The following is an 18904-nucleotide window of genomic DNA, read 5'->3' on the forward strand; positions in this document are numbered from 1 at the left end:
GTTGCTGCCTTGCTGCTTCTCGTAGTTCCGTCACAGGATATAACCCCCTTCCTCCTTCTTCACTACTTTCGCTAGGGGCATGTCGTCGGTCCCTTCCTTCTTTACTTCTACTTCACTTACGATGGCAAGCTTTTCGTCCCCCTTTCTGTCCCTTCCCACGCACTGTGCACTACCAATCTCCTTTTCCCCATTTCCCTCTTCCTCCTTAATCTTCTTCCCCTCCTTCGTTTCTTCCACAGTGAACATCCTGGTTGGCCCTGGTCGGGGACCCCTGGAACATCCTCCATAAGTTAAACACCCCCACGTGATGCGCCAACTTCTTCCCTTTGTACGTGTTATGTATGTGTGTCAGTAGTGAGTGTTGGACGTACGGATCGAAACTACCGTTAGGCGGCCAGGGTGTCGTCATTTTGTTGTCTGTCCCTTGTGTCCATTCTATGCTGTATTTGATCAGTTTTTCCCTATGGGGTGATAGTGTTGAAGGGGGTAGTCAGGGTATTCCCCCACCCTCCCGATTCTAACCCGTATGACATGGTTACACTGTGTTTTTAGCTCCCTTCATTACAGTTGTCGTTACCTGGCCCCATAGTTTGGGGACTTTCGACCGTCCGCTAAAAGAAAACAGCCAAATACAACAATTGCAAATATACAGTCTTTTCCTGTGTTTGTTTTCTTCCTTAATACCGTTACGGCCCCCTGCGGCCACGGCTCACGAAGCCCCCTGCGGCTGCTTGCCCTGTGTGACGTGCTTATACAGCTTCCCACCTTGTCTCCTCCCCTCCTCCTTCCACCTCACTCAGCGTGGCCGGCGTTCTCCGTGCGCGGTCACTTCCCCCTCTCCACCTGTCCCGTATTTGGGGTGGCCGGCGGTCTCCGTGCGCACCCCCTGACCCCACCTCCGTTTCACTGCCCCTTTCCTCTGTTCACTTCCCCACCACCCTTCAACAACGCTGTGTGGTCAAGGTGTCCTATGAAAGCTCTACGGGTGACCTCACCAACCTCTTTCAACAACTACCGGTAAAATCTTTTACACTTCAAGAGAGAACGCAATAAGTTTTAACTGCTTGTCCCCGTTATCCCCACAGCTGTCCTCTTGTTACGCCCGGAACAAGGTAACCAACAATACACTCGTATAATCGGACTGCGCACACTGCGTCGCTTCACGTGTGACACGCCCCTCGCCGGGGGGGCTTAATCAGCCAATTATCTTCCGTACTTGGCAACAATCTAGCTACCTCCTACAGGAAAACGTCATCTATCTATCGAGTTTCACTGCTCGATCGATAGGGATCCTCATCTACTCATTGATCAAAACCGCCAATTCGTAGGAAAGCCATATACACACACACACACACACACACACACACACACACACACACACACACACACACACCCTTTACAGGTGGCCACGACCTAGGCCAATCAGTGTCTACGAGCAACCGCACGTTGTTCTCTCTGGCTCCACCCACCCTTCTTCCATGACGTTGTAGCGGACGGCTCTCGCGCCTGTCCCGCTACCACTCACTTCACCGTCAACACTGATTGATCAAATCTTCACCGCACACCTTAGTAACACCTCCCGCTGCCTTTATTACAACTCCTCGACGAGGGCCAATGTCTGGATTGCGCTGTCCGGTCTTCTCGCAGTTCCGCGATGGTCCTGTAGTCCTCAAAAATGGGGCAGCGGCGGAGGGTGCTGCGCCGCTGGGCCGCCTCGCAACGAGAGGCCTTGGAAAAATAAAAATGAAAAGGTAGATCTTAAACAGATATCTCAGCAGTGCCTCCAACTTGTCGGGGTGGTTATCCCGGGGTCGGCTGAGACACACACAAGGAGCAAGGCGGTTCTGCTGTTTATTAAAACAATGGCAGGGATGGGTCTAGGAACGTACGCGTCCGTCCAGAGTCTCAAAATTCGTGGGGCTTGCAGGTCCTTTTTACCGCAGTATGATGCGCTACTTGCGTCACCTGGGAAAGTTAGCGAAAAAACCTATTGCCACTTCGGATTGGTTCCTCGAGTGGTAGGGTTAGTATAGTATACATATAGAGAGCAATATTAGTGGTTAAGGATGAGTCAGGTGGTATACTTGGGCTGTCCCTTCTATTAGATACTTGAAAATTGTTACACGAAGACCCCTAATGATTGGCTAATGTTAGTGGCGTCAGTGATGAGTCCCCTCATGTTCTGATTGGTCCTCCCGCGAGCCCCCAAGCCTGGGACCATCATCGTTCCCAGCTCGCGGTGTACCTGTCACTAGCAACAATGTGTAACTATGTGTTTGTGCAGACAATGTGCAGGTTTGCTCATAGGCCTGAGAGCAGGCCATTCCCATCGCTGTAGGTGTCCATCTTGTTATTTCACTGTTGCAACCTGTGTCCCAGACGTGGGACCCAGGCGACTTCTTCCTCGTGGGTCTGGCACCTTGTCAGGTCGGCTTGGTCATGTGTGGAGAGACCGTAGCTGGGGCAGAATTCTGCACATTTAAAGTTGTGTTTTGCTTCTGTGTCCTTGGCTTTGCTTACAGGTGTGACCTTGGCGCCGGCTGGTAGCATACGAGGTGCAACATTGCGCCCTTGGCTATGAGCTCTCGCTGGGCTCGTTCTGCGTGGTCAGCACTTGTACTCTCGCTCATGCAGTGTTCATGGCGGTTCTTGCTTGCGGCCTACTTGGGCCTGGTTCATGGGTGCGGATGTATAATGCACGGCACCTGTGTTGCGGTTTGACATGGCCTCATAAGCAATATTACGTCTTCATTATATTCTCATCACGATGCGAGAGGTGGGAGAAGCGTCAGCAAGCGTATACACGAGTGCTTCAGGCGTCTTGCGTTTCTGCATTACTATAAAGGGGCCTATGTGAAAAATAATAATGATGCGCGTCAGTGGGTGTATCCATCACCTACGTCATAGCACTGAATATATTCTTCGTGTAGGCTGGTGCGTGAGTGACCAGTGTGCATGGTGGCACGTGTGTTCTTGGCATTTGGCTAGGTCATTGTGGCATCTCTAATGATGTGGGTGATCGTTGTTAACATCTTAGTCGAGTTCATCCATGCCGCAGGTGTCGGCTTGAGTAGGACAGGCTGGTGGGCATATTCTTATGTTCTTGAACCAGGGTACTTTGTCATCTGGTAGATAGGCGAACTCATCTTGTGGTGGATGCCTGGGCCGCGATCCTCTAGGCCATGGTCGCGAGGAGATTGGGGGGAGCTTTTTCTCCCCTTCTCCCACTTCAGTCCCCCCTCTGGTCGACTTGTCGACCACAAACATATCCTTTTCTTTATCTCCTCTTACTCTCCATATTTTAGTTATTCTGCCCAAGTGTCCATAGTGGTTGACATGGTCTTCAAATGACCAGTACATATAAACACAGCTCCCTCCCGGTTTGCAGTATACCCATCTTCCAACATAGCTCCTCAGGTTTCTTGGGTTCTCCAGCTTTACAGATGGAGGGTCTAAGTGATTGGTGATGATCTGTTTGCGCAGTTTCTCTCTTTGCTTTGTTATCACGTCGGTGTGCTGGTCATCATCAGTTGGTATCAAGGGGTGCATGCCAACCATTTCGATCATTTTGTCTGTAGTGCGTGCCTTCCTGGCCTTCCAGAACCTTACTACAATCATCACTGCTGGAGCCATTATTATGCATCCAACTATTACCTTCAGCCCGTCTGACAGCCATGATGGCATCCATGACCATAACAATGAAAACCAGCTATTATCCTTCTTTACTCCTTTACTTTCTTGCATCATTTTGGAGTGCATCTGGGCCAGTTGTGATACTGCTTCAGTAAGTGTTCCATTATCTGCATCGTTAGCAGGAATAAATGTGCAGCATGATTGTCCTATTTTTGCACAAACTCCTCCTTCCATTGCTGTGAGAAGATCCAGTACATATCTGTTCTGCAGTGCTACCATTCTTACCACTCGCAGCTCCTCTTTTATGGCATTGAATCCGTTGAATTAATCGTCATCATTAGTTCCCATCAGGTGATCTGGAGCCATTTCGCATTCACATATGCTTGTAGTCCTGGGCGTATTATTGACGAGAAGAACATTGCAGCCCTGCAGAATATTCTATGTTCTGGTGGAATGGAAGTGAGTGCTGTTTCTGACCTTCCCCACAGGTAGTTTCCTGTCAGGGGTTCTCCTTGTCTCTTTATTCTTGTTAGGATGTTATTGTTGTTGTTGTTCTCTCCCTCTTGTGATTGTACGGATCTCCTCTTCCTCTTGTTTCCTTCATCCATTTTGGGAAAATTGGCCATGTTCACATGTATTTGGGGCACCACTAGTGATAGTACATTGATGTGTACCATCGTGCATATACCATTCCACAACGGAGGCAGGGTGTGGTATGCCTTATCTCTGCAGGCCCAATAGTGATCCATTATTACTGCCGTTCCAGCACCCCCCTCTGGTAGTTCTAACACGCTTCTGCAGTTGGTGTTATATCCCGCCTCCACATCTCCTCTGTGTTGGTAGCATAACTTGGGTGCGGTCAGCGGTAGTATGCTGATTGGGTCTTCATCCTTCTCCATCCATGTCAGCATGGGTACATATTTGCCCCATGTCGTCCAGTATCTGTCATTGTGTTCCTGTATGGTGGTAATATTTTCTCTAGTTATCATGTTGCTACCAACCACTCCTATTTCCCATTCATTGTTCATGTATACCTTCCCTGTTATTGTTATCAGTGGCCTTTCCCAACATCCCTGTATACCAGAAACTTCAGTGGCGTACCAATCACATGGCAGGTATTGTAGCTTTACCTTCTTCATTTCTCCCTTATCATGGCCATTCGTCATGTATCTGAATGCCTCAGCGTGTAAGCTGCTCTTATGGTAACTCAAATATGACTTGAGGAAATTGTTTTCGTATGGGTATGTGTCTCTTGTCTCCCACTGGATTCTCACCACCGTTCCTTTAAATCGTCCTCTTGTTTGAAATAGTGCCAGATATACTATACATTGCGCTGTCTTTTCCTGTATTTCTGTGGCGACAAATGTCCTTGAAGCGCTCATGGCATATCGGATCAATGAGCACACATAACAGCTATCTTCTGTTGTCTGCTTACCAATTTGGGTCATGTGCTGGTACCACATGTTGTTTGAGACGTGTGCTGAATCTGTTATGTAATTATCAATTCCTTTGTTATCAGTGTATGTGCTGCATTTAACTCTACTTCCCTTATGCTTAGGGTTGCTAGTACCACCTGACGTCATACCTGTTGCAGCCGTGGGAGGGGGCATGTCAGTTTTGGGTGCAGCCATAATATTGATAGCATAACTTTTCTGCCATACAGAGGCAGCCAACAGACCAGTGATGACCAATACTCCTATCATTTTTATTACAAGAGCTAGTCTCACCGGCTTTTTTGCTCTTACCTTGCTGCAGTCCGGCAGCTTATTCTTGCGACGTTAAAGGTGCCCGCCTGAAAATCCTCAATATGCTTGTTATTATTGTTAGTCGTTGTTATTAAGCTCTCCCTACCAAGTAATCGTTCAGTGCCCAGGCGAAGAGCTGTTCCCACGCTAATCTTAGTGATCTATCTCTTAGAGCGGTAAGTGCTTGTGAAGATGGGGAAATGATTGTTCTATGGCCAAAACAAATGTGGTGTAATATACGCGTACCCTTCTTCTTTTTAGGTACTTTGGCCTTCTTATATGATATACAAATTGGTGTGATAGGGCTTGAGGGGTGTTATCATCCGTGGGCAGCATCTACTCCTGGGCAGAGCACACTGTTAGCTACTTTATTTTCTAAACATTACAATTATATACGGTACCTGCATGTGCAAGAGAAAAAATAGAGAAAACATACAAGTGTTTTATATGTGTGCAATATCCAAGTTTGTTATACAATGTCCTTCAATCGGTGGTGGCCTTGGAAGGGAGTGGGCTGGGGCTCGATTGGGCAGAAGGTTGTTTACTTTGTGATCTCGTGATCATGGGATGGGCTGTGGGCAAGCGTCCAATGTCTATGGTAGTGGTTGCGTCTGGGGAATCTGGGGGGTGATCAAGTGCGGTGACACTATTGTCCTCAGCTGTGGTCGATGTATCCTTCTCTGTAGCCGATGCTGTTGATGTCATTGTTCTTCCAATGGCCCTGTCGTTAATGCTAGGGCGTGTCTGGAGTTTGTAGACCTTTACGTCGTGTAGGTAATTCCAGGCGCGCTTATCCTGAAATTTCACCGCTCTGGTAGCTACATCTTCTACCAAATGAGGGCCAGTAAAGCGTGGGCCGTTCCACTTTCTATTAAAGTTGCGTAGTAGTACATGGTCACCTTTAGCAATAGTGCAGAGTCCTTCCTTTCCCAGTTCCTTGCTGGTGTCTTCTTGCTGAGAACTCTTCGACCCGCCCTGCGTGCGCTCGAGCTGTTGAGATACAAAGGCGACACTAGTAATCAAAGAATACACATATTGATACATTTCGTCACCAAGAACAGTTGCAGTGTTTTCATAGTCCGTGAATGCTCTTGATGTTGGCGTTAGAGGAAGGCGCATTTGACGTCCTGTCACCACCTCGTGGGGAGTGAGGTGGTGATCAGTCCCTGGCCTATTCCTTAGCTCAAACAGAGCCAGCGGAAGGCAGTACAACCAGCTCTTCTTAGTTGTCTGCTGAATTTTTGCGATCTCTTCTTTCAATAGGCCGTTCAGGCGTTCACATACAACATTGGCCTGCGGGTGGTATGCACATGCAAATTTATGTTTAATACCCAGCAAGGATGTGATGTGTTGAAACATTTCATTAGCAAAGTGTGGGCCGTTATCCGACTGCAGCACTTTGCAAACACCCCACCTGGGGAAGACCTCTCTCACTAAAAATGTAGCTGCTCTGAACGCATCCGCATGTGAGCAGGGTCCGGCCTCGATCCACCTGGAGAATGGACATACCACTACAATCATATACCTATGTCCTTGACATACATTGATCATATCATCGTAGTCAATATGAATGTGTCGGAAGGGTCCCTTGGGCCGGGGTATAGTACCTTTTATCACTTGCAGCATGTGACCGGCCGTAAACTGCTGGCATGTGAGGCAGTTGCTGATGAAATTGGTGACATGAGAATTTAACTCGGGACAGAACTTCCCTAATTCGTGCTGCAATCACTTCCTTTCCTGTATGTGCTGGATGATGGAGCTGGGCCAAGGCGGTGTTCAACAGTGCCAATGGCATGACCACTTTTCCGGTGTTATTTTGACGCCACAGTGCGTCTGTTGGGGACATCGTACATCCTCTTTTTACCCATAGTTCCTTTTCTGTCATTGGTGCGGCTGCCTGTAATTCCATTATCTGTGTTGCGGGGAGATGAGTGTACCCTTCTTTCATCATCATCTGTTTTGCCATTCCCCTCCCTCTCCCTCTCTCTGATTCTGGGGGATTCCATATTTCACCAAAGTATGCCGCATGCTTGGCATGTGAATCTGCTGTTTCATTCCCTTTCGACATATGGTCATCTCCATTAGTGTGTGCCGGGCATTTAACCAAAGCTATCTCTTGGGGATCATTAATTACCTCAATTAATTCTGCTAGTAAAAGAGCATGTTGCACTGGGGTGCCATCAGCTCTTCTAAACCATCTTCTCTGCCATTTTATCAGCCCCGAGTGGACGGTTGACGTGACATATGCGCTATCAGAATATATGGTAACTCTTTTGTCAACACTTTCCTTCAATGCCAAAATCAGCGCAACCAATTCCGCTGCTTGAGCCGAATAATGCTGTGGTAACCGCACGCATTTCAACGGGACATACATCAAATCTTCTGTCATTTTTACAACTGCTGCCCCAGTTCTCCTTATCCCATCACTTTGGTCTATTGTTGACGAACCATCAATGTACAAAATCTCCCCACCTTTAAGTGCATCCTCCTCAGCTTTTCTAGTGCATGAGTACGTTTCAATAGTATGTGTACAATCGTGAGCATAATCACCTTCCTCATTAACTTCCGCTATAAATCTGGCTGGGTTAACTGTACTGCATCTGACAATTGACAATTCGGGTCTAGATAAGATGATCTCATAACCTGACGTCCTCTTTGTGGTTAGTGTGGACTTAGGTTTATTCAATATTGCAAATAGCGCATGCTCCACAAATAGTGTGGTGGGGCACCCCATTGTAATCGATGATGATTTCTCCACCGCAAATGCAGCTGCGGCGAGACCCTGTTCGCAAGAGAAATGTCCTAGCATTACAGGGTCCAAGTGACCGCTGTAGAACGCTATTGGCTTGTGTCCCATGCTGGTTTTCTGAGTCAATACTGCTTTCATTACTGCTGAGTCGCAATGTGAAAAGATGAAGAATTGCCGTTCATAATCTGGGGTGGCTAGTGCCGGAGCTGTGGATATGGCGTGTTTCAACTCATCAAACGCCTCCTTCATTTCTCTTGTCCATCCCAATGTTTTGTCCCCTTTGTTTGCTTCTCTCAATGCCTCAAGTAGGGGTCCTATGTATGAGCTGTAGTCAAAAACCCATGCTCTACAGAAGTTGCATAAGCCCAGGAACTGCTACAGTTCCCTCACCGTTTGTGGTTGTGGCATGTTGGATATGGCTTGTACTCTTTGTGGCGCAATCTTTCTTCCGTGATGGGATATTAGTTGACCAATGTATAGTACCTGTTCCTGACAGTACTGTAACTTTTCCTTGTCTACCTTGTACCCCTTTTCAGCCAACACTGTCAGCATTTTTATTGAGTCCTCCCTGCACCTCTTCTCAGTTGTGCTGCAAATTATTATATCGTCAACATATTGCAGCACCGTACTTTCCAATTCAATGTTCCCCAAATCCATCTGTATTACTCTATTGAAAATTGAGGGTGACTCGCAGTATCCTTGTGGTAACCTGGTGTGTTTCCATGTTGTGTTCCTGTATGTGAAGCTTGTCAAGTCTTGTGAATCTGGGTGCAGAGGTATTGAGAAAAAGGCATTTTTGAAGTCAATCACGGTGAACCGTGATGCCTCTGCCGGAATTCCACATAGTATCGTGGCTGGGTTTGCTGCTATGGGGTATTCTGCCTCTACAATGTTATTCAAGGGCCTGAGGTCCTGGATGAAACACCAAGACCCTCCTTTGGCCTTGCGCACTGGGTACACGGCCGTGTTACATGGTGATATTGATTGTACCAATATGCCATTATTTATCAGGGCTGTTATGGTTTCGTATATGCCCTCATCTGCCTCTTTTGATAGAGGGTATTGCTTCACTCTAGGTAGTATTGCACCCTTTTTCAGCTTTATTTTTACTCCTCCGATACTCTTTATGCAGCCCACGTCATAGGGACTGGTGATCCACAGTGATGCTGGAACCTTAGCCATATCTTCCTCGTAGAATGGTACTGGGGTAGATGCGGGTGCCTCGAGTGCCATGGCCATTTTCTGCGCCACTTGCTTGTATGTCACTCTCAGCCAGATATCTACACTCATCATAAATACCATCTCTCCTTCTTCCCTGTCTTCTGAAAAGAGCTCTTCATCGGACACCTGGGTGAGCCTGCACCCCTCAGCCAGGGCTATCACTGCCCTCCCTGCTCTCCCTTCCCTATCTTGGGCATGTACTGCTATGTAATCAGCAGTATATATGATACTCTCGATGCTCACCAAAATCACCTTCCCTTCTGGTTCACTAGCTGGTGTCTCAGGCCTGAACAAATATGCTGCTGGCCTCCTCCAAATCTTTCCTTCTATTCCTGGTATCCATGCAAATGCCATGTATGTTCCGTACTGGAACAGTTCGCCATCCACCGGCTCAGCTCGAGCTACTGTCTGGCCACAGTACGCTTGTAGTATTTGCCGTGCAGTAAGCATGTTTATTCCTGGTGTGGAGCAAATTATGCCATTCTCCGAGAAGGAGATTGTCATATTTAACCTGCTCATTATGTCCCTCCCAAGTATGTTCACTGGCGACTCCCTTGAGTACAGGAGTGGGACAGACATGTCATAATCTCCTATAGATAAGGAGATGTTATCAGTAAAGGGAACCAACCCCCTAGCCCCAGAAAATCCTTGGGTGTTCATGGCCTCACCTGACATTTTAAATCTACCCTCCCTTATGCAAGACCTGGTTGCCCCAGTGTCAACAAGGAATGATAATTTTTTGTCACCTATCGTTACCTCAATGCGTGGTTCCTCCGCACTATTAGGTGTTATCGACAGGATGGGACACACCAAGGACATCTGTGGGCTGTCCTATTGTGGGTACAGTGACTGACCGCTTCCTGTGTAAGGGTTGTGTCCCAAGATAGTCATCCTGCCAAACTGTGTTTGTTGTAGTTGTGTATCGGTGGGGGTTAACTTATGGTCCTGTATTTGAGTGAGCTGTTGCACTGGTTGTACTTGGTGTTGTTGTGTTATTGCCACATGTTGCTGCGGTAGTGAGTATGTCTGCAACTGTTGTTGTGTTGCTAATTGCTGCTGTGTGCTGCTCTGTTGTGTTCCCTGTGTTTGTTGGTAACCCTGCTGCTCCCTCATAGGCCCTTGTGGTCCTTGTTCCCCCCATGCTGGTGGGGAGGGTCTCATTCTACACGTTCGCGACATGTGTCCTAACATCCCACAAACCCAACATACAGGTGGTTCCCTGGTCTGCCATGGGAAACTTCCTGCATTATCTTGGTGCCCTGGTTGCCCATTGGGGTAGAAACTCCGAAATCCTCCCCCTTGCTGTTGTGCAGGTTGGCCATATCCCCTCCCCCTCATCATTCCTCCCCTTCCCCTGATGCTGTTATAATATCCATTTCCCGGTAGCATATACCCTCCTCCTGTGTTAGCCGTGTATGGTGGGGGTGGTGGCATCTGTTGTGTTATAAGTCGTGGTGGTTGTGGTAGTGGTGCTATTTGTAGTTGTGAGGGATCCTGTGCAGCCACTAATTGCGTGGGGTTTGGTGTAGTTATTAGTGCTCCTTCCATGGTATACTTAGTCAGTTTTTTCTGCACTAATTTAGCCTCTTCCGCTTTTCTATCTTCTTCCTTTTGTTTTATCTTTTCTTGCCACATCCTACAATGGTGTACTATTTTTAATTGTATTTCCGGCCATGCCTTAGCTTCCATCCCCACTATCTTCTTCAATTGTTTTTGTACTGCCTCCGGAAGCCCTTGTATTAGTATGTGGTAAAAGATTGCTGGTGTCTTGTCCCATTGCTCTCTAGTTTCCATGCGCCACTTCTCCTGAATCTCCTGGATATAATCAACAGGATCTTCGTTCTCACGCATCTTGCGTGATGTAATTGCTCCTATATCTGAGGTGTCTGGATACTGTACCCTCAGAGCTTGCCATAATGCATGCCTGCAGTTCGCAAATGGCGCCCCGTCATGTGATGTGTTTGTTATTGTAACCCCGAGGAATCCTGCCCTCTTCCAGATGTCGTCTGCCACATCTTAATATTGATATTAATAAGCCCTTCACGTCCCCTACTGCTAGTTTCTGTCCTGCAGTGTGTTTTTCCATCTCGTATATCCATTTTCCCGCTCCTCCACTTAGTGATGGTAGCCTGCACTTTATATTTTCCTTATCGGCATGCTTCCAAGGGACGTATTGTGGTCTAACCCCTCCCCTCTCCAATAGTGGCATTAGATTGTGCCCCATCTGTCCCCCCAGTTGTCACGGGGTGGAGTCCGTATACTCCCCCTCTTCCTCTGTGTCAACTAGATCATCTACCATGTCCATTTCACCGCTGCTTGTTGTAGCTTCTCCTTCATTTCTCCCCTTTCTCCTATTGATTTCTTTATTTACTGCAGGTGTGTGTGTCCGTTCTTCCTGCCTGCGTCCCGGGAGGTCTCTAAGCCTGCCAGCGTATGGGGTGTGTTCAGGAGCGGGTGTGGGTGGGCATGCTGGGCGGAATGACGTGGGTGTAACTGCACGTGTTTGGCCTCCCGCCACTTCTCGTCCTTGCTCCTCACTTCCCTTCGCTTCTTCCTTCTTTCTGCATGCCCATGGTGATTCCCTGTTTGTGCGTGTGATGTACAATTTGTCTAAGCTTTCCCTACCGCCGCTTCTTCCTTCTCCCCCCACTCCCTCTTCTTCTTCGCTGCAGAATTCATCCAGGAGCGACAACCCCCAATCTGTCCTTTTCCCCCTAATCGTCACCGTTTTTAAGTCTATTAAATCCATTCATTCCTGTTCTCCTTTACCAATTGCTCCCCTTTGCGCTGATGTTGTGGCTACTTCTGCATCCCGTCGTACATACGTTCTTACCCCACTCCCCCATTTCCTCTCTCTTCTTTCCTCTTCCCTCTTCTCCAATATTTCACCACCTATCTCCTCTCTTTTCTTTTTCAATTCCTCCATCACCTCATTGCTTACCTTCTCTAACATCCTTTCTTCCTCTCTCCTCCTTTCCCATTTCTCTCTTTCCCTTTCTAATATGCTTTCTATTACTCTACCTTCTTCGTATTTCCTGGTGCTCTCGGAGAGTATTTTCTTCTTCCATAGTTCCATTTCCTTTTCTTTCTCTTCTTCCTCTCTTTTCCTGTCACGCTGTGCTGCTCGGGATACCCTTTCTGCTATTGCCTTCATTCTCTCTTCCGTTCTTCAGTTTGTTCCCTTATTTTCTCTAACTCATCCCTACTTTCCTTCCTTTCCCTCCTTCTCCCTCGTTCCTCTTTCTCAAGCTGTTTGATCAGTGCATTTCGCTCATTCCTTTATTCGGCCAATCGTTCCTCCAACATCTCCTCCTCTTCTCGTGACAGCTCCCCTTCTCTCGTTTCACCTTCCTCCCCTCTTATTTCAGTGCTACCCTCGTCGTGCTTGTTCATTCTCCGTACTACCTCCTTTTCTTCTCCCGTTAGTGTCCCTCGCAATTTTAACAGCACCTGCGCTGCTACCCACTCGTCGTGTCCTATATTTGGGATGGGTTCTTCGCTGTTCTTCCCTTCCCTTGCATGCACCTTCGTACAAGTTGGGCCTACCATGCTTGTCACCTCCTCCCCCCCGGGTAGCTACCTGTGGCTGTATATGGTGGTGGGCTGTATGTGGGGTTCGAATATCCCTCAGCCGCCGTTAGTTGCTGCCTTGCTGCTTCTCGTAGTTCCGTCACAGGATATAACCCCCTTCCTCCTTCTTCACTACTTTCGCTAGGGGCATGTCGTCGGTCCCTTCCTTCTTTACTTCTACTTCACTTACGATGGCAAGCTTTTCGTCCCCCTTTCTGTCCCTTCCCACGCACTGTGCACTACCAATCTCCTTTTCCCCATTTCCCTCTTCCTCCTTAATCTTCTTCCCCTCCTTTGTTTCTTCCACAGTGAACATCCTGGTTGGCCCTGGTCGGGGACCCCTGGAACATCCTCCATAAGTTAAACACCCCCACGTGATGCGCCAACTTCTTCCCTTTGTACGTGTTATGTATGTGTGTCAGTAGTGAGTGTTGGACGTACGGATCGAAACTACCGTTAGGCGGCCAGGGTGTCGTCATTTTGTTGTCTGTCCCTTGTGTCCATTCTATGCTGTTTTTGATCAGTTTTTCCCTATGGGGTGATAGTGTTGAAGGGGGTAGTCAGGGTATTCCCCCACCCTCCCGATTCTAACCCGTATGACATGGTTACACTGTGTTTTTAGCTCCCTTCATTACAGTTGTCGTTACCTGGCCCCATAGTTTGGGGACTTTCGACCGTCCGCTAAAAGAAAACAGCCAAATACAACAATTGCAAATATACAGTCTTTTCCTGTGTTTGTTTTCTTCCTTAATACCGTTACGGCCCCCTGCGGCCACGGCTCACGAAGCCCCCTGCGGCTGCTTGCCCTGTGTGACGTGCTTATACAGATTCCCACCTTGTCTCCTCCCCTCCTCCTTCCACCTCACTCAGCGTGGCCGGCGTTCTCCGTGCGCGGTCACTTCCCCCTCTCCACCTGTCCCGTATTTGGGGTGGCCGGCGGTCTCCGTGCGCACCCCCTGCCCCCACCTCCGTTTCACTGCCCCTTTCCTCTGTTCACTTCCCCACCACCCTTCAACAACGCTGTGTGGTCAAAGTGTCCTATGAAAGCTCTACGGGTGACCTCACCAACCTCTTTCAACAACTACCGGTAAAATCTTTTACACTTCAAGAGAGAACGCAATAAGTTTTAACTGCTTGTCCCCGTTATCCCCACAGCTGTCCTCTTGTTACGCCCGGAACAAGGTAACCAACAATACACTCGTATAATCGGACTGCGCACACTGCGTCGCTTCACGTGTGACACGCCCCTCGCCGGGGGGGCTTAATCAGCCAATTATCTTCCGTACTTGGCAACAATCTAGCTACCTCCTACAGGAAAACGTCATCTATCTATCGAGTTTCACTGCTCGATCGATAGGGATCCTCATCTACTCATTGATCAAAAACGCCAATTCGTAGGAAAGCCATATACACACACACACACACACACACACACACACACACACACACACCCTTTACAGGTGGCCACGACCTAGGCCAATCAGTGTCTACGAGCAACCGCACGTTGTTCTCTCTGGCTCCACCCACCCTTCTTCCATGACGTTGTAGCGGACGGCTCTCGCGCCTGTCCCGCTACCACTCACTTCACCGTCAACACTGATTGATCAAATCTTCACCGCACACCTTAGTAACACCTCCCGCTGCCCTTATTACAACTCCTCGACGAGGGCCAATGTCTGGATTGCGCTGTCCGGTCTTCTCGCAGTTCCGCGATGGTCCTGTAGTCCTCAAAAAGGTGGCAGCGGCGGAGGGTGCTGCGCCGCCGGGCCTCCTCGCAACGAGAGGCCTTGGAAAAATAAAAATGAAAAGGTAGATCTTAAACAGATATCTCAGCAGTGCCTCCAACTTGTCGGGGTGGTTATCCCGGGGTCGGCTGAGACACACACAAGGAGCAAGGCGGTTCTGCTGTTTATTAAAACAATGGCAGGGATGGGTCTAGGAACGTACGCGTCCGTCCAGAGTCTCAAAATTCGTGGGGCTTGCAGGTCCTTTTTACCGCAGTATGATGCGCTACTTGCGTCACCTGGGAAAGTTAGCGAAAAAACCTATTGCCACTTCGGATTGGTTCCTCGAGTGGTAGGGTTAGTATAGTATACATATAGAGAGCAATATTAGTGGTTAAGGATAAGTCAGTTGGTATACTTGGGCTGTCCCTTCTATTAGATACTTGAAAATTGTTACACAAAGACCCCTAATGATTGGCTAATGTTAGTGGCGTCAGTGATGAGTCCCCTCATGTTCTGATTGGTCCTCCCGCGAGCCCCCAAGTCTGGGACCATCGTCGTTCCCAGCTCACGGTGTACCTGTCACTAGCAACAATGTGTAACTATGTGTTTGTGCAGACAATGTGCGGGTTTGCTCATAGGCCTGAGAGCAGGCCATTCCCATCGCTGTAGGTGTCCATCTTGTTATTTCACTGTTGCAACCTGTGTCCCAGACGTGGGACCCAGGCGACTTCTTCGTCGTGGGTCTGGCACCTTGTCAGGTCGGCTAGGTCACGTGTGGAGAGACCGTAGCTGGGGCGGAATTCTGCACATTTAAAGTTGTGTTTTGCTTCTGTGTGCTTGGCTTTGCTTACAGGTGTGACCTTGGCGCCGGCTAGTAGCATACGAGTTGCAACATCGCGCCCTTGGCTATGAGCTCTCGCTGGGCTCGTTCTGCGTGGTCAGTACTCTCGCTCATGCAGTGTTCATGGCGGTTCTTGCTTGTGGCCTACTTGGGCCTGGTTCATGGGTGGGCATGTATAATGCACGGCACCTGTGTTGCGGTTTGACATGGCCTCATAAGCAATATTACGTCTTCATTATATTCTCATCACGATGCGAGAAGTGGGAGAAGCGTCAGCAAGCGTATACACAAGTGCTTCAGGCGTCTTGCGTTTCTGCATTACTATAAAGGGGCCTATGTGAAAAATAATAAAGATGCCAGTCAGTGGGTGTATCTGTCACCTACGTCATAGCACTGAATATATTCTTCCTGTAGGCTGGTGCGTGAGTGACCAGTGTGCATGGTGTCACGTGTGTTCTTGGCAGTTGGCTAGGTCTTTGTGGCATCTCTAATGATGTGGGTGCTCATTGTTAACGTCTTAGTCGAGTTCATCCATGCCGCAGGTGTCGGCTTGAGTAGGACAGGCTGGTGGGCATATCCTTATGTTCTTGAACTAGGGTATTTTGTCATCTGGTAGATAGGCGAAGTCATCTTGTGGTGGATGCCTAGCCCGCGATCCTCTAGGCCATGGTTGCGAGGAAATTGGGGGGAGCTTTTTCTCCCATTCTCCCACTTCAAGCTACTTACAACACTTCTCCCCCCCTCACAACCTCAATCAACATACATTCATCAACACACACCCAGGGAAAAGGAAGACAAGGAAGAGAAGGAGAAAAAGGGGAAAGGAAAGGAATGGCAAAGTGGTGGACACACCACAAAGAAAATGATCACCCTGTAATAGAACCCAGGACAAACTCATTATACTTAGAGGGGAACCTCCTGACCCTACCCGGGAGAGACCTACGAGTTCCGGACTCAGAGTCGGGCTCTCTGGGGGTTGTTACTGCTGCCTCCCCATAATTTGAAGTAGAAGCAGAACCTTCTGGACCCGTGGGTGCCACTTCAGCAGTCCCCACGGAACCTTCTGGACCTGCGGGTGCCTCTTCAGCACCCCCTTCACCCACAGATGTTAAATCAGTATCCCTCGGAGCCCCACCCTCTGCATTTACAACTTCTGCGGTACTGCCACCCTCCACGGTACTGTCACCTTCCAGGTCGAGGATCACAGGCGGTCGAACCTCATGAAAACCACCATCAAGACCCCCCTCAATGCCACCTACACCCGAGGCATTTTCCTCTCGCACCACTACTCCTCCTTTTTCCACAACAACCACACATCTCAAACTCCACCTGGTACCATCATCTAATTTTACATTACCACGCCCAGTCTTGGTCACCACACGTGCATGTATTTGCTCAAACCCTTAGCCACAAACCTCGGATTCTTCACAACAACTTGATCCCCAACTTCCACTCGCAAGGGTTTCCTCAGTCTTAGTTGTCCCTGCCAAAAAGCCGCCTGTTTACGGCGCAACCTATCCAAAACTTCTTGCATGTCCACCTGTGACCGACCACCTCCACCGAGAGCGGGAATCCTCAATTTAGAGCCAGGCTTCCTCCCCCTCATTAGCTCAAATAGGGACAAACCCATAAAAGTCGAAAGATGTCAGCCTATAAGCCTTGAGTGCCTCAGAAACCACGCTGCACCACGGCAAACCATTGGCGAGCGCCAATTGTATGGCCCCCTTCACGAAGCGGTTCATGCGCTCGACCAACCCATTGGCCTCCGGATTATACAGGGAAACCCTATGGTGGCGAATTCCTAAATTAGAGAAAAACTCTTGCATGGCACTTGATACAAACTGAGAACCATTGTCCAAGACCACACCAGCAGGAACACCTTCTCTATCGAAGAAAGCAGAAAGGAACTCAACCACTTTCTCAGTCATCGCAGAAGTTAGCGCTGTGGCCTCCACCCACCTGGAGGTATAGTTCACCATCACCACAATAAATCTCAAACCACCACCCAAGGAATCTATGGGCCCAATTATGTCCACAGCTACCTTGGACCACACATCCTTAGGTATCTCCACAGGATAGATAGGTTGGGCAGCGGTCACCTTGCTCTTATCCCTGGCCAAACACGCTGCGCAGTCCTTGACAACTCTCTCGACATCATCATCCATCCTGGGCCACCAATATACCTCCTTCCTAGGTGTCCTTCATGAGCCAACTCTACAAGCCTGACCTTGAGTGACTCGGGCAGAATCAATCTTAAACCCCTGGAGATACCCCAAGGACCCTCAGACAATTCTGGCCGCACATGACCAAACAACTTTGACAATTCCTTATCACGGACTCTGGTTCTAAGGGCAGACCTGATACTAATCAATACCAGATCCAGACTGCACTCCTCGCTCCATACCTGTTCGCAAATGGCAGGAGCAACACCAGCTACCAAGGTGCAATCGTCACCGGTCAATTACTGGATTTGATAAGCACCCCCCCGACGCGGAAAACGGGATAGACAGTCGGCGACAGCATTCCTTTGGCCGGGCACGTACTCAACCCTAAAATTAAATTCTCCCATATCAGCCATCCAACGCATCACCCTGGAGGACGCCTGGGATAACCCCTTGGTGGTTAAAACGTGTACCAATGGTTTGTGATCGGTGCGCAGTGTATACTCAACACCCCATAGGAATGTTCTAAAATGCCTTGAGGCCCAGACAGCAGCCAAGGCCTCCCTTTCGATCAAAGCGCATCTACGCTCTGCCTCTTTGAGCACTCTGGATGCAAACGCAATGGGACGGAATGTGCCACCCTCCCACTGTTCCAACACTGCCCCAACACCATACTCGCTGGCGTCCACAGTTAAGACAGTTTTCCTCGATGGACAAAAGGACGCCAAGGAAGAGTCCACCTTCAAGTTCTCAAACTCACTCTGACACTGATCAGACCAATCAAAATGCGCATCTTTCTTGAGTAATGCCCTCATGGCAACTGTTTTGTCAGAATACGCTGGTACAAATCTGCTATAATACTCAGCTAGACCCATAAAGGATCTCAACTGGTCTTGATTGACTGGGGGAGGCACGTCACGCAAACCCTTCACTAATTCCTCTTTAGGATGAACCCCTTCAGCATCTAAGGTATGTCCTAGGTAAGTCACACTCTCCGCTCCCACCTTGCACTTCAGAATCTAAGGTATGTCCTAGGTAAGTCACACTCTCCACTCCCACCTTGCACTTGCTCATCTTGACTGTGAGACCGCTCCTTTCTAACACACCCATGACCTGCAATACTCTCTCATCGTGCTCCTTACGAGAACTTCCCCAGACCAAGATGTCATCTTGGAAGTATTCCACACCGCTGACACCTGTGAACAACTTTTGCATAACTCGCTGGAAGACAGCAGAGGCGAAAGCTAAACTGAACA

Source organism: Ambystoma mexicanum, chromosome 6q (assembly GCF_040938575.1).
Source record: "Ambystoma mexicanum isolate Mex_15411 chromosome 6q, UKY_AmexF1_1, whole genome shotgun sequence".
Taxonomy (NCBI): Eukaryota; Metazoa; Chordata; class Amphibia; order Caudata; family Ambystomatidae; genus Ambystoma; species Ambystoma mexicanum.